The sequence below is a fragment of the Siniperca chuatsi genome, linkage group LG23, assembly GCF_020085105.1.
Source record: "Siniperca chuatsi isolate FFG_IHB_CAS linkage group LG23, ASM2008510v1, whole genome shotgun sequence".
NCBI classification, from domain to species: domain Eukaryota; kingdom Metazoa; phylum Chordata; class Actinopteri; order Centrarchiformes; family Sinipercidae; genus Siniperca; species Siniperca chuatsi.
Window position 1 is genome coordinate 1,643,765 of NC_058064.1, and position 17,435 is coordinate 1,661,199.

At 42.2% G+C, this 17,435-nt stretch overlaps 1 long non-coding RNA gene across 1 annotated transcript; it reads left to right on the plus strand.

Annotated features, from left to right (window-relative positions):
* The first annotated feature begins 5,117 nt into the window (after nt 1–5,117).
* On the plus strand, nt 5,118–14,111 carry LOC122871545. Its single transcript, XR_006376905.1, has 2 exons — nt 5,118–5,236; nt 10,533–14,111. It is a non-coding gene; the product is annotated as an uncharacterized LOC122871545 (long non-coding RNA).
* The last annotated feature ends 3,324 nt before the right edge of the window (nt 14,112–17,435 follow it).

Below are 17,435 nucleotides of genomic sequence, written 5' to 3' on the forward strand. Positions count from 1 at the left end.
TTATCCTTTTAAACATTTAAAAATAAAGACAATTGCACATCATGATTTCCCAAAGTCCAATTTGATGTCTTGAAACTATTTTTACTGTTCAAAAATCCCAAAGGAGTTCAGCTTACAAAGACGTGTCAAGCTAAAAATAAGCAGGTTGAGAGACTCTGCATTACTTACTGCTTCGCAAGTGTTCAGAGGAATGTCTGTGATTTAAAAAGCCATGACACAAGTGATGATGATGATGATGATGATGATGCACTGAGGAGTTTGAAGTTTGAAAATATTTTTGAAGTGCAAAGAGGTCAAGTGTCATCATGTGATTACTGCAGAAGTTCACTTCTGCTGAGAAAGTGCATGAATGACTGGAGACTGAGGTGCATGATCGTTGCTCATGCAAAGATTATTATTATTATTATTATTATTATGTTATTATGTTATTATATTAAAATGTTCTGTTTGCTGAAGGATTGGATATTTTGGGACTCATTAGGTTCAGTTTGTCATTCAGCAGTAGTACCCGTGTTCCCTCTTACACTCATAAAGCCAAAGTCTGATCCCGACCGTGGCGACTGAAAGCCCCCGTGCTGGAGACGCCATTTAAAAACACAAGATAACAAATGCTCACCCTCCACTGGGCTGCTGAGATCTACCATGTCAGTTCTTTTTAAAGAAATTATTTTCATATAGGTTCTTGCTGCAGTATGCAATGTTTGTCATTTGTTGGTGAGGCATAGTCTGTAACCTATGCAAGGTTAGTCGACAATTTCTGTCCATTCTGATTTCATCATATTACAACAGTTTCAATAAATTTTGAAAGATATGACCGTGCTGTTTGTTCGTTATTGACCTAGTATGACTCGAATCAGTTCAGCAAGTAGCGAGAAGCGATGTGTCTCCGGGGGTTAAAGGTGCTATCAGCTAAATTTGCTCTTTAATAACATCTAGTGGCAGCCATGGGGAACTACGACAACATCGGCAAACTGTCCTGCTTTCTACACGTTCACAACAAAGTCACACGCCAGCAAAGTCAATCAGCGCGGAGGGTTTGTGTTGCATTGTGTTGTACTCTGACGCGGAAACACATGCTGTTAACCAATCACAAGCTTTCTTGACGCTGTTTCACCTCTGAGGAAAGGTCACCATAGATGTATCGATGGCATTCATTCCTATCAAAGCTCCCCACTGGACGCATTATGCCGAAAACATTGCTGGGCCCCTGGAGCATCACAGTCCCTCTGACGGCCCGCACACAAATCCATTCACAGATATGACTCTTTGAGACTGAGGCTCAGAAATATTTCTTAATAGTTTTTTCAGCAGTTCTGTTTGTATTAACTGTGTTTAGGCAAACGTCTTTTACCGCTAGTGTGCGTCATGTGACCTGCGGTACAGACTGTGGCCACGCCAACAAAATGGCCTCCCAGCCCGATGCTGTTTCTGTGGGCTGTGACCACTACTGGATTTGCAAGCTATTATTACAGTTTTATCTTACAGATCACACTGGCAGTGGGTTTGAAATAGTTTTTATTTAAAATGTTACAACGGATGCATTTAAGTAGGAATAGGTTATTGTCTTTTTACTACGATGGCAGTGAGCTGTGCCCTCTTCAGTATTTGATTTTTCACGAAGAAATCGTAAAATAACTTATATTGAATTATACTTCAGTGTGGTTTTCAAAGTCTGGTCGGCAGTTATGAGTCATGACGGCTACAGTGTCATATTTTGGAGGGAGGCCGACCTGCTGCAAGTCTTTATTCTGTTTATTTCTGTCATAGTCAGAATTTTTGCGTTGTTCGAATCACATTTGGTCGAAACTAAACAAATACTACACGGCAAACCGATTAATGAGCTTTACCGCATTTTTCACTCTTTTGTGCAGTGTTTTATTCATTTTCAGGAGCAGTTGTGTTACGTTCTTCTTCCCTGACGACATTGTTATTGGACAAGTAGACGAGCTAGTAAGGTGACTGAAAAGCAGCCTCGAGAGGATCGCTGTTCTCGCTGCAGAGTCCGAAACGGAAAAAGCTGTTCTGGCGTATCCTGTTTCTGTTTCGTAAATGAAAACTGCGAAGCCTGTCAGTCTCGATACAGTATCCAGTTAATGGTGATGTTGTTGTTCGCTGGTTATGTAGCGAGTAAGCTAGCTCTGGTCCTGGTTCACTCTGCCCAGACTAACTGTTTTTATATTAGTAACGTAATATATTATGCCAAGCAATTGAATTGTAGGTGACATTATATTGAAATTAATTTGCCTATTATGTTTGCATTGTCTTATTGATTTTGTACATTACATTTCTTTTTATAATATTTTTTAAACTCAAGATATAACTGATTTTCCTTTAAAGATTAATATTCCCGCTCTCGTCTTTCCTTCGCATGTTTTCTGTGTTAGAAATGACAACATTTCACAGAATTCAAAAAAAAGTATCTGCAGCTTCAGAGGATTAACAGAATCAGGATCAACACGCGCTGGAGTTCAGCAGCAGCACGTTCAGACGGGACCTCTCAGCAGTTACATTAACATCATTCTGACTGACAGAAACAAGTTCATTAGTGCACTTATTTCATTGTTGCTGGTGTATTTAAAAAGTCGTTCATTGCGGACAGTACTCATTATACAGTCTTTAAATTTAACCAAGACATTTCATTAATGTAATATAGTTAATTTGTTAATTTATTGATTAGTAGGAAAACAAGAAGGAGGGAATAGTAAAAGAAAAGGAAAGGAAGTGAAAGGAAAAGGAAAACAATAGGGAAGTTGATAAAAGAAAATGGAAACGAGAAGGAAAGCAAAATAATAAAGTGGAATAATATGGAAGTCAAGGGCAGGTAAGGGGAGTTAAAGGAAAGAAAAGGAAATGAAGGGAGAAGGAAGGAAAAGGAATGAAACAATGAAAGGAAGGGAAAAGGAAAACAATTGGGAAGTTAAGAAAAGGGTAGGAAGGAGGGGGAGAAGGAGAACGGAAAAGGAACAGAAATGAACTGAAATAAAGGGAAAGGAAAGGCAAAACAAACAGGACATTCATTTAAGGAAAGGAAAGGACAGACACAGAATCTATTTGGGCTTGAGGACACAATGTGTGAGTCCAAAGAGTCTTGCTTCAGCACTGGTGACCTTCATGCTGAAGTACGAGCCTGCTTCACCGCGTGCAGCCTGTTCTGAGCGGAGCATAGACGCCATGCTCTGTGGGCTGCAGCGAGCAGTCTGAGTCAGAGAGGAGCTATTCTTACTGAGCTAAGAATACGACTCTCAGCAGCGTCTGTAACAGCTCCAACGACACACTCTGTTGTACTACACAACAACACTGATACTGTGCTGCGCACTGAGAGCCCTCGTACTGGATTAGACCAGGACAAGCACCCCAGAGGTGTCCTCTAAAACATTTCCAGAATGCACACTCAGCCCATCTGCATGGCTGGCTGACGGAACACCGTGACTAATAAAATGAGGCCTAAGCTTTCCCAGCCGGGTTAAGAGTCGCTGTGTCACATTATTGTAGTCATAACTTCTTGCATTGACTTGGCCGAGATACATCGGACCGATTGTCGCTTGCCGTCTTTCACAACCTGCGTGATGTCATCGGGAAGGAGGTGCTACGGACCGACTTCCAAGAACAAGAATGTAAACAAACATGGCGTCCGAAGCGGTGCGTCTGATACCGGCTGTGTTTTGTTAGGAAAAGCCTAAATAAAGAGAACGAAAAAACGACCCTTTCCTCTGTTTCACAGTTCGACCTCGCAGCGCCAACAACATCCTTCCTCTTTCTCTGCAACATGTTTACAGGTGAAGAGCGCTCTGCGCTCCTATTGGTCAACGTCACAAATCACACTGTGGAATTTGTTGTGCTCGGCGAGAGAAGGCAAAAATGTTTCTGATGCAGGCCGTACACTCTCCCGTACACTGTCTCACCTGTCGCGCTGACATCATGTAGTCTGAATTCGGCCCGCCTCAGCTCCACCTCTTTGCCCACTTTTGGGCGTGGTCAGGGACTGCCAACATGGCGACGGCCGGAGCCGCCGGGAGCCTCCCACTTTGAGCTTCACAGCGGCTCTTCAGAACGTCCATGTTGTATACAGTCTATGGTTTTTACACAGCCACAGAATATTAAATCAGGGTCAGGAACAGGGTCAGCAATGACTGAAAAGGTGCAGGGTGAAGCTCATTTTGACATACAGATACATATTTACACAATATATGCATTTAATTTGTGCATTATTTCAAAATAATGCACAAACAAAGGAAAGGGGTATTATGGGATATCAAAACCATTGTAACCCACTATATCACTTTGTTGTTGAAACTGAAATGCATCTATGTTAAATGAGAACATCTAGTAACATTTTAAATATGTTAGCTAACTTAGCTTTCTCCTGAAAAAAGGTTGCAAACAGAGGCTGACCAAGCTAATTCAGACGGCTGCATCTCACCCCCCTCACCCCCCTCACCCCCTCACCCCATGGCCTGTCAATCACAGCAGCATCCACAAGCAGTATTTGACCACTAGTGGTGCGAAGGAGTCATTTGAACTTATTTAGAAGCATTTTTATGATACAACATTCATTTTTGCAGTTCTTGGAAGGTGTATTTTTTCACTTTTGATGGAGATAGGCAAACGGTTTCCCCTACTTCCAGTCTTTGTGCTCAGATACGCTAAACACGCCCTGGACCTAGCTCTGTGTTGGACGCACAGTGATGAAACAGACTGTGGCACAGTTCTTCTCGGCAGAGGGACATTTACTCATCCGCTCCACGTCTCCACTGGATTTAAGTCCTGGTGCTTTTTCTGACACTAATTCCAACACTGTTTTTATAAGAAGCTGTTTTTTTTGTTGCATGAATCATACTGAGGCTAGAGACCACAGCGGTATACAGTAAATGTTAGTGTGTGTGCTGACAATGAGAAGAGCTGTTCGTGTATATATGGAGACAAAGAGAGGGAGCCTGGGGCAGAGTGCATGTTAGGTTAGTGTGGGTGGACGCACAGGGAGATCCAGAGGAGGAAAAAGAACAACAGAAACAAAGACAAATAGAAGGAAACAGGGTAGAGGAGGAGGAGGAGGAGGAGGAGGAGGAGGAGGTAGACTACCAAATACTGAGAGGTTCGCTATTTGAGGAATAAAAGTAGGGAGAGTTTGAGAGAATGTAAAATGTTCAGTATGGACGCTGGAAAATGGATTTTAAACCAGGCTGGCACCATCTGAGACGTCTGCAGATGGAGTCCCAGAACATACCCAGTATTACAGGTATTTACAGTTTAAACAGTGGATTCAACTGTGTTTGTCTGCTCTGACATAAGCTGCAATAATTAGCAAGCTAACTAGCTTACTACTTACAGTTGTAATAACAAGAGTTACTTCTCAAGGAAAAGAGTTAGCATGTCATCAGCTAACCACATTATTCTGTGGGACTGCTAGTGTATGTCAGAGTTTAAGCTAACGTTAGCGGCTCTGTCCTGCTCTTCATTGCATTTGAGGAAGTTTATGCTCCAGCAACCCCAGCCAACATCGAAGGCGGCTTTGTGCCAAAAAATACATTTGAAAAACTGAACAGCGATGTCTCTTGCCAGAAATCATGACTGCTCGCAAGCCGTGCGCCATATAGTCCCGTTATATTCAAAAAAGGCAGACATCTCTACGGCCAATATCTCCAAAACTCAGCAGCTCGCACCAAAACACTCCAGATGATAAACAGCGCTACAGGTGAGAGGAAACATGTGTGTGTTTTTGATTTTGGGGTGGACTGTCCCTTTAACGGTTACAGTAAGCATTATGGCCAATGACGGATTGACTGACGGATGGATAATAGATGGACGGCTGGATGGATGGGTGGATGAATAGATAGATGGGTGGATGAAGAGCCCCTCTCCCTCTGCAGTCCTACGCTGGTTGCGTAACGTCCACTGCAGCAGAGTGCTGAGCTGCAGGCTCGACCTCTGCTTAATTATTGAGAGCCACTCAGTCTCTCTATTGTTGGAGTGGAAATGTGCTAGCGGGCTGATCGCACTGAAACCTGAATCGCTGTAAACATGCAGAGTTCCTCCACTCCTGCCTATATTTGGGAAACGGATATTTTTACAAAGGTCAAAGACAAAGGCCAAGAACGTCTCTGCAGTGTCCTGAGCATGTGTAGCTGAAACTGGTAGAAAAAATATAACCACTAAAAGTCAGACTACAACTCACCAGCTCAGTTTGCACTATGAGATTAAAGTCTGGAAGAATTGATTAAGTCGACTAGATTCATTTTGGACCAATTGGAGAACTGCAGAGAGTGAAAAGACCAATAACAGCCCTGCGAGAGGTTTGGTTGTCCAATCAGGTGTGGGAAGGATTCACGCTGATGTACTGTTCTTGAAAGAATATCCTGTGCTGTAATGTTGGCGTGGTCCAATACACACGATAAGTTATAGGATAATGATCATGTAATGACAAATCAATAGAGTAGGTCCACTCTTCGCTTATGTACATTTCTGAACTAAATATGCAGATTCTGTGTGCTACGCTAGTGATCTTTTTAAGTAAATTTCACATTAAGCTTAAAATTTGTGTTTCCTTTTGATGAAGTCATGTGGACTGACAGTTAACTCATAGATTGGACAGTTTTGGTGATGTCATCCGGCATCATCAGCGCTGCACGAACCCGCAGAGGAAAATCAAAACCAAGTTTATTCCACCGACTGAGTCACACAGGATCTAATTTAATCTGCTCTGGTGCCATAAAGAGATCATGAAGAGATTACGATCATTATTAGTCCAGATTACAACTGGACCTCACATGTCATGAATAGTGACGAACAAACAGAGGAAAGAGAGGAAGAGCTTGCATAATTATATAGATTGCTTATACAGATCACTTTACAATTTAATAGTAGTTTAGCTTTTGAATTCATGCTAAAATCACGTCTCCACGATCACAAAATCATGTGGTCGTCTGGTTTGTTTTCACACCGAAAACAAACTGCACCAGGATCCGATTGGAACCAGATTCAGTTGATTTAGGCGGTCTCAGTGTGGTTGTTTAGTCAGCCACAGAGTTTGATTGACAGCTTTAACACTAGCCTAAATGAACTGAACCAAACAGTCAAAAACACCAAAGTTCATCTGAAACAAACGGATTAGCTGCCAAAGCAAGTTTCCCTTTCAGTTCAAACACTGACTGACAGTGTTGGTTCGTTCCAACTCTTCAAGTTATTTAAAATGTTTTCTAAATATTTTCAAATATTCCGCATCATTCCATGAAATATCTGGTATTTTTGGAAATGTTGGGACGTAAAATAAAATTTTACATAAAGTTGCGTGCGTTTGAATAATCCTTGGCCTCACAGGGGGAGTTTGTAAAGAGGAAAATAATTCAGCTAAAAGGTTTAGAAGAAGATGTGTTAGTCTTCCCTACCCCGTCTGTAGCTTATAAGACGTAAATCTTTAAAAACACCTCACAGATCTATAGCTTCCTGTTTAAAAAAGGTTCAGTAGTTTCCTCAAACAGCTGCTCGCTGTAGTTTTCATCAAACTAACAGGAGGAAATAGTGCGGCGGATGAATCCACATGTGGCGCTGTAGTGAGTGTTTGAGGCAGCAGGACGGTGTGTGTGGGACTGAGTCAGAATAAACTACAGTGTGTGTGTTCATGGTGATGAAGGAACATGTCGCCCAGTGCAGCAGAGCGGCTCGCTGATGTGTTTTTAACATTGAACATGGATACATGGAATTTGTTGACAAGAAGAAAATATGATTTTTCCTTTAATTTGCAGCTTTCCAGAGATATAAAACTGAACTTTTGTCTAGAAGAAAATGAATCCTTTGCAGGGCGTCAGAGTGAGCTCTCAGCTTGAACACACAGCTGAATCCACTGAAAATCACTGACCTTGGAAAGCTGATGTGTGATGTGGGTGCACAGTTGGCACAAGCTGCAAACACCCACTCACATCCACCCACATGCATCGTCTCTCTTTCTCTCGTATGCAGACGTACAGACATGGCTAACCAATAGTCCGGCTGTCTCCTCGAGTTTCATTTTCCACTGGAGCGTTCCAGCTCTTACCTGAGCTGGCGTCGATCTATTCAGGCAGAGAGGAGGAGAGCCGGGGGCGGCCGGGCGTCTTCCTTCAACACAAAACTCTAGACGGCCCGACACAGCAGAGAACAAACAGTCGGCTCATTGGGTTTCATCTCTCCCTCTGTCTGCTGACACAGAGCTCTGAGCAACAAGACCAGTGTCCATATGGGCTCACAGCGCGAAGCACAGACAGCACGAGGAGACCAGAACCAGCATTAAGTCTGCTGTTTGCTCTGCACCAGTATGTGTGTGAAGACTCGCTCTGTAGTGATGCACGTTTAAAACGACTCAAGAAAAATGACGTCAGGCATCAGTTGTTTATTCAGATGCCTAAAAATGCATTTACATTAAACTCACAACGACCTTCAGTAAACCTGACAGACTCTTGCAGCAGTACGAGAGAAGGTCGCATGACGTGTTGTGACCTACATGTTCGTTTCCCATTTCCTTTCAACAACAGTCAACATTGGCTCCTTTTAACCATGACCATGATCCATGGCTGGATTAACCTCTTAGGAAGCCCCAAGGCAAAAATGTTGCTGTTGCTATTGACCTCCTACCGCCTGTACATCAGCAGCTTCATTATGCCCTCAGACACCGACAAGTGCTCCTGTGCTGGAGGAGTATCTGGCTCCAGGTTTTCTGTATGTGGGTTAGTTTGCCGTAAGTTGATTATACACAACTTTATTTTGAAAAATGCCCCATGTAAGCACAATGTAAATTAAAGTAATATAGATTTTGACAAAGAGCCACGAGAGAATGTAAGGCCACAAAATTAATTCATGATGAAAGACTATTAGTTAATAATATTGAACTTTGGTAATGCAAATTCATACAGTACAAATACAATACGGCCCTGGGGCAGTGCCCCGCTGTGCCTGGTTGGTAGTAGCTTTAGTAGTAGTTTTTCTTTCAACTTTGACGGAGAAGGTTCCTCAACCTTAACCAGCTTGTTATTGTAACATCAACGAGACTAGATGCTAAACGATAAGCCAGTTTTCAAACAAGAGAGTCTATAGTCTGGCTAGCAGCGCTGTGAGGTTGAGCTTAATGCTAACATCAGAATGCTAACATGCTCACTATGGCAATGCTAGCATGCTGATATTTAGTATAATGTTTACCATGTTCACCATCAAAGTTTAGCGTGTTAGCATGCTAACATTTGCTAATTAGCACAAAACACAAAGTACAGCTGGGGCTGTGTACAAAGTTTGATGGCAATCCTTCCAATAGTTGTTGAGATATTTCAGTCTGGATCAAAGCGGTGGAACGGCTGACAGACCATCGTTGCCATCCATGATTGTGCAAAGACGGAGCATCATTTAGGGACATGAGGTCAGATGAGGTCGACCTCTGCTCAGTGGGCCGAATGGTGGAAGGAGCTCCTCTAAGTCTGGTGTCCTGTTCCCTTCTTGTATCATATCAGGTTATAAAATATTCACATGTGCACTTTCTTGAGTGTGCTGCCTGAGTGTTTTGTACGAGCCGTCTGGAAGAGGAGAAGAGGTTACAGTATCAAAAGATCAAACAGACCACTGAACCTGTTCATATTGTTTTGCTTTTTAGCCTCTTTTAGCTCCTAGTTTTGGTTTGATTTCCTGTCTGGTTCAGTCTCAGCTGTTCCCATCAAACCAGCTCTGATAAAGCCTCTGAACGCTACCTGCTCAGCAGCAGACAGCAGGCAGACGCAGTCAGAGTCCAGCTGCTGAACATAGCGGAGCATCTAGCTGCTAAAGAGCCAGATGTTTCCCTCAGCAGCTGCTGGAGACCAAACACAGAGCTGACGGAGAGAAGACCGGACTGACGTCCATCAGGAGACACAAACACACAACTCCAATGGGATGATCATGTCGCTCTGTGTCTGCTGGACGTGTTGTCAGCTTGCACTTCTTAAATTAACTTAATGTCATATTTAATTGACGTCGCTTTAAAACGACGGCCACGAAGCGAGGATGTCTCATTTTGTTAAATGCCTGTTGCCTCGACTCCTCTCTCCTCAGGTGGGAGGGACTAAGACGTGAGGAAAGGAATCGAGTATGTACAAACTGAGACATGAGAAGACGGGCGGGTCTGCACATGGAATGTGTTGACGATAAGAAAAATATAGAATAATGCTATACTTCTCCATTAAACTTAAAGTCTTATTTTTGGGTGTTAAAACTCTTATTAATGCAAGAGCAGACTTCCCTTGATTAATAAAATCCGCTGTTTTACTAGTAAAAGTTATTCGAAGCACATTAGCCTTAATATGAAAAGTTTAAAGGTTAAAAGGTCTAACTTGGAGCTGCTTGTTAGCACACTGATGGATGAGGTTTGTTGGTAATTTAAGCAGGGACATGTCGACTTCCTCCTGTCTGTCTGTCTGTCTGTCTGTCAGTAGTTAGCATGTCAGTCAGAGCCAGCGGCAGCAGCTTATCATCACCTGTCCCAGCATGTGATCTTCACATGTCTGCTCGACAGTAACATGCCCTGCTAACTTTTTCCATAGGCCTGATCTTTACGAGCCACGCTGCACCTGTCCATTGTCAGCCATGTAAGGAAGACCGGACCACAACCCCCCCCTCCTCCTCCTCCGAGAGGCCCATCACCCTGAACGTCTTTTTCACACCATCTTTTCTTGTTGATTTGTACAGTGATGTTGTGCTTTACAGTGGCTCTTTTATTTCTTTATTTTCCTGACAGCAGCAGGACTGAAGGATAACAATGTTCCCTCTTTTTTACCTGAACGGCTCTTGAAAAGACAACGAGACTTCAAGCAGTGTTCAACGCTGTGAAACCAGACAGTTTGAACTCAGTGGGTGGTTCAAGTGCAGCGCACAGTGATTATCAGCCTCTGCAGGTATAAAACTGCTGCTGGATCTAAGAGGCATACGTTTGAATGTGTAGAATACAGGTTTTAAGGAGTGTTTAAAGTGAATGCAAAGGACATTTTAAAGGTGGCACAAATGCGTACAAAATCAGTGGAAACATGCAAATGGATGTTTAAAATACTGAATCCTAAAGAAAACATTCCAGCTTTTCCCACAGCTGTATGTCTACTCCATGAATGTACAGAGACGAGAGGAAGAAGAGAAAAAAGCACAAATAATTGCGGCAAACATTTACTTAGATGAGAAGGTAGCAGTACTGGGACTCTGCAGCCATGCTAAATGCTAACATCAGTTTGCAAACATGGCGATGTTTAGCAGTTCTAGTGTTTACCATGTTCACCATCTTAGTTCAGCATGTTAGCATGCTAACAAATGCTGATTAGCACCAAGAACAGCTGAGGCTGGTGGGAATGTTAACAAGTGTTTGGTCATAAACCAAAGTATTACTGGGCAAATCGAATTTTATCCTCAGCCTTTTACAGAGCAGTTTAACTAACTAGCATTTTAACATTAGCGAGATGGGAACAAAATAGAGTAGGATCCAACTTAATGCTAACAGTAAATGTTAGCTTATGTGGATTAACGATCCGCTTGTTGCATAAAGTGATATGCATATATGGGACTCCCTAAAAACTTGTATTTGACCCGGGGACGGTGTCTTACGTCCTGCGTCACACAGTGTCGTGCGCCTGATGCGCGTTCTCGTCGGCTCGCATTGGGTCATCTCATCACTTTTTAGATGAGCTAGCAAAACCTAAAACTTAAAAGGTTGTTTATTAACCTAATCTTTACCTGAACCACAACATTAAACCTACAAGAGACCTCACGCCTAACTGTAACTTCAAACAGAGATGATATTTTATTTTTAGTGATCATCGATTTATGAAGATACACTTTTGCTGCTTGTACTGCTGGAACGGCTGCAACTAGACTTCCCTGCAGATTTTCAAATGACTTTTACCTGACTGTTGATAAATTCTCAAACTGACCATCATAACGTTATATTAGAAAATATGTACAACTAAATAGTGTTAAAATATATTGACATTTAGACAAAATTATGTCCAACAACAACAATCTCCTCAGATGGGGGGGTCCGTCTATCAGTCTTACAAGGCAGACTATCAAAATATGCAAATTATAGGAAAACATGAATAGTGTATTCTGTATGCCTTCATACTTGACATGCATCAAATAAACTGATGTCTTGCTGTATGTGTTCACGGAGCTCGCTGAAGCGTGCACTGCTACGTCCTGCAAACCCATCCGGGTGGAGTACCGAGTTGTTAGGGAGTCCCATGTGCAGTATATATAGCGATATGTTCGTAACCACAGTTTACCTCCGCCTACCTCCTCATCCTGAGCGAGAAGGACTTAAAAAATATGTCCTTTAAATCTTTCTTTTAAGTGTTAGTTTTGAAGGTATAGTAGGTATAGAGTTTAGGCACAAGTGAACAGAAATCAGGCGCTTCAGGTAACGTCAGACCGTTCAGCCTTGTAATTATTTATTTCAACACTCTACAAGAAGCTCATTTTAGCACATTTTGGCTGTCATGGAAGGTCATGGGTTTGAATGGTGGGAAGTATGTATAATTAATATTCATGCCATATATCCATGAGATATATATTGAGATATCCTGTATACTATATACTGTATGTAATTTCCCTGTATCACATTTTTGTATGGGATGCACGAGTTAAGTATCTCAAGTTACAATGGTAAAAAACACTGCACGTTTTGGAAGCTTCAGAAGATTGATTTTATGATAATTTCAGCCCAGAGATGCTTTTGGGAAGCAGTTCTGTTCCTCTGACCACTGTGATGTAGAATTAATGGAACAATCTGAAGGTTACATGTTAACCCGCGCATTCTCCCGTTTCATGCTGTGCACTTATGTTCCCGTCTTGCTTCTGGAGAAATATTTGTCTGGTGTGGCCTTAAAATAGCAATGCAAATGACGCGTTTTTGCATCACCGCTGGTGATAAGCATGACGGGCCGTCGATGGGTCGCCTTAACGATATGTAGCATCCCAAATCCCCTCTCAGCTGCGCTAATCTGATGTGAGAAGAGGGAGGGAAGGGGGGAGAGGGGGGGCTGTTAACCCAAAGACAAACCAGGAATACTCAGGGAGCTGTCTAAGTTTTCCAATGCCTGCTGGGATATGTAGTCCCTTCAGCTCTTCTTCCAAGGCCCTTTTGGTGCACCCAAAAGGGTCCGACTGCAGACTTCAGGCTCGGGGACTTCAGGTCTGTGAGCCAAAAGGAAGAGAGTCTGGTCCCTAGATTTTGATTGATTGATTGATTTGTTTCCTACACCATATGGGTTCACAAGACAGTAGACCACCAGGGTGGCCACATGACAAATTATAATATGTATATTTCAAAACATTACATTTCCATGACAGAAATGTCCCATTATGATGGATACAGTGTTCTCTGTCTTAGCTGTCTTACAACTCAACATGTTCTGAGCTTTGGCTTTTCCCAAATCTCCTCCTTCCATTGTCCCTTATGGATGTTTAGCAGGTTTTGTTTACCTATACTTATATCACACTGCAAATTACTCCTGAAAATAGATAATAACTTGAACTAGATTCAGCAATGTTCACAGAGGTTTATAGCATTTACACATTGTTGTTTATCAGGTAACAGCCAAGTGCACCAACATGCATTTAAGTTTATATATCTCAAAATATTGTATAATGTGTGTATAATGTGTATGTATTTAAAACTGAAGTGGATAGGCTTCATACATCAAAATGTTGATGTAATGAAACATGAATGCTTACTTTTGATATAAATACTTCCTATAAACAGATTTTTGTCAGCATACATGCTTTTTCTATTCATTATCCCTGTGGGCTACATATTTGTAGTTTGTATTGTTTATTTTATTTATTAAATAATGTTTCACAATGCTTTAATCATACGTAAGGTATGAACAAATAAGAATTACATTTGCCAAATAAATGTTTATGTTGAACTATGAGTATATATTCAAACAGATTGATAAGACATGTATGCCTACATACATGTTCTGCTATGTTATTAGTAAACATTATTGTATAGTGTCTGTAATATGCAACATGTAATATACTCCACCATCAGTTCTGTTTTTAAAAGGCTCTGCTTTCTTTACTTCCATGCTCACATTTTTTGTAACATTTCCAACAAAATAAAACAACCTTTTTTGTCACTTTTTAAAGAAATCTGTCAGGAAATAATCAACTGGTTAATTATTTTTCCAGTTATTATCCATAAAGGTTGCGTGTCGGTCACATGACCCCAGAAATAACTCCTAACTGAAGTGCAATTGATTAAGAACGGTAAATGCGAAGCAAATGTTTTATTCAGTGCTTTAAGCTGGACTGGCTGCACATTATTGGTGTGAATAACTTTTTCTCCACGTTGGGTCCAGCAGCCACAGTCTCACCTCGTCGGGTTTTTCACCCCAGCAGGGATCGGCGTCTGTCAGCCGCCCGCTGGCTGCTGGCATGAGGACAGCAAGGCTGAATGATTGATACCAAACAAAGCTCTCTAAAGCCGGCCGTTAAATGATGGATGATACAGAGCTGCAGTCAACACAAACTCCTGAGTTACAAGGTGCAAAGTGCAAAACCCGACAGCTGATTTTGTCACTGGAGACTGTGTGTGTGTGTGTGTGTGTGTGTGTGTGTGTGTGTGTGTGTGTGTGTGTGTGTGTGTGTGTGTGTGTGTGTGTGTGTGGCACTGCACAGTTAAAGCGAGCAGGAAAACAGCCACTTACCAGGCCGGGCAAGAGTTCAGACAGGCACAAATAGATGCTCCGAGCACTACAGGTTACAGTGAGTTTAGTGTTGGGGTTGGCAAATGGCGGCCCGTGGGCCAAAATTAGCCCCCGCTCAGTGAAATCTGAAATGTTCCTGTAGAGAGAGACAACCACACTTTCAGGCAACTACTGTTGGTTTGCTTCAGAAAACTATGAGAGCTACTGTATAACAATACAAAGGCAAAGTCTATTTAAACCCCCCCCCCCCCCCAAAATGACATGAATTTGCCATTTACCTGCATGCTTTGTGTGAGGATTCAAAGTGTATCCATAAAGGGGGCAGGTTAGGGTCAAATTATCCCAGAATATCCTCTTGGAGAACTTCCAGTTTCACACAATGTAAACCAGATTACACATGGACACATCCAAGAAGGTTAAAATATGATTAATAATTCATAATTATTCATTCTTAAAGAAATACTGTGATTATTATTATTATTATTATCCAACAGGGCAAAAACAAACAAAAAAAGCAGCTATTCTTTGCATCTAGAGTCACTGGACGATGTGAAAATGTGGATTTAAATGAATATCATGTCATATGCCAGTGTGACTGTTCACGCTCATCACCTAACTTTGTTAAACAACACACAGTTTGTTTGTTCACGCGAAACACAACAAGACATTGTCTGGTGATAATCACATAACTTAAAAAGACTGTACACAATAACAGAATCTAAAATGACAGTGACTAAAGGCTGAAACATGCTTTTCCAGGCTGCTTGTAGGAGAACATGCATGGGGGTCATTCAGAGACGTTTGCGTGGCTGTTTGTTTTATATTTGTACAAATTTTGAGTATCAAAGTTTCCACGCAGCAACTTTCCTCTCATTCAGCCCTGAAAAAGGACATGATAACAATGAATGAAAACCTCGTATCTCCAGGTGTTTGGTTTTGAGTTTCCTTCATGTGCTGAGGAAACTCTCCTCCTCCTGAAGCTGAATAAACTCTTTAACCCCCCCTCGGATCAGCTGGGAAACGCATCGTCACAGAGCTGAAAACAGGCTGTTTCTCTGAGTTCAGGAAGACTTTTTAGAGATACGTGGTTCTCGCAGGACAGCGACGCTGCAAACACGTGATGACCTTATAGACCATGATGCATTGCTGCAGATGAAACTACCCAACAGTATATAAAGCAGTTAAAATGAGCTCGACCTGAAACATCTGCAGCAGTAAAATGCAACACACACATGAATGCAGCAGGAATATGAATCCAGAAACATCAGATATAATAAAACACTGACAGGAAGCGTTTTACTGCACAGGGACGACTCTCACTGTCACACTTTAACTCCATGTTGCTGATTACACTTTTACTTTTACTTCAGTAAGGTTTGAATGCAGGACTTTTACTTGTAGTGGAGTGTTTTCACAGTGTGTGTTAGTACTTTTACTGCAGTAAAGGACCTGAATACTTCTTCCTCCGCTGGTCCTGCAAAACTGTCAGATACTCGTTTAAAATGCAGGTGAACAATCCGATCAGATATACTCCACAGGTAAAACATATAAATTCCTCATCATTTTGATTATCCTCTGAACTCTCCTACAGCACCAACATAAAGCCAGAATATCCACTTGTGCACGGGATAAATCAAAACCAGTTCAGTCAGACATCCAGCTTCTCAGGAGACGAGCCCTTTACATTTGAATGACCCCGTGACCTTTCCTCTAGCCAGCTTAACACACGCCTGTTGTACCTGTCGCCACAACTGCGTTGGGGTGAAGGGACGTGAACTGATACTTCCATGTAAAACAACCAGATAGACCTCAAACAGAAACATGGAGGCGGATGATGCTGTTCCCATGCTCGCGGATGATGCTGACCTGCTGCAACACCACAACGTACAGTTAATAAAAGTTATTTCTGTCAAAACTGGCATGAATAATAGGTGAAGTCACCGTGTGAGTAATTCAAGAACACACTGCTGCTGTTGATGCCCGGAGCTGTGGCTCTCTTGTAAAGACCACGTTATGAAAACTTAGATTTAGAGCGCGCTCACATGCATGAGCGCGCAGCTCTTCCTCTGGGCAGCCAGCCTTCGCATCATTTACATAACCCTGCCCCTTACCCTTTGTTGTTTTTTTCTGTCTCTGGTTTGTTTTCATTGCTTTCGTCACACACAGGCTCACTGCCCTGCAGCGAGGCCTTCCACAGGACGGGACAGTGTGTCTTTAATACACACTGACAGCGCGTACTGGCTTCCTGCTTGTGTAAGTGCACATACTGTAAGGATTCGACTGCCTTTTAAGGCTGGAGACAGAACTCTAAAAATAGGAGCTGTGAATAATGCGTCAAAACAACAGTCTTCAGGACAAAAGGACAGTTTGGAGAATCATCTTCAGAGGACGGAGGAGCTGAACTGACTGGTGTCAGCTTAATGTCAGTCAGCGAGGGCGGACCAGAGGACGGAGACAGTCTTTGGCCGAGGAAGGTCATCATGTGGAGACGCTGCTACACTTCTAAGAAAACATGGACTGAGAAGGAACCAGAAATCCTGTCGGTCACTTGTCATTTTATTTAATTACGTTTCGGTCAGTAGACCTCCATCAGAACCAGAACTGGACCCAGCTTTATTGACATTGGTCATGTTGACACATACAAGGAATCTGATTGGTTCTCAGTAGCTCTAAAAGTAGTAGAGCTGAAACAATTAGTCGATTACTGGATCAGTCAGTCAGTCATCGACAGAAAATAAACCAGCAACTATTTTG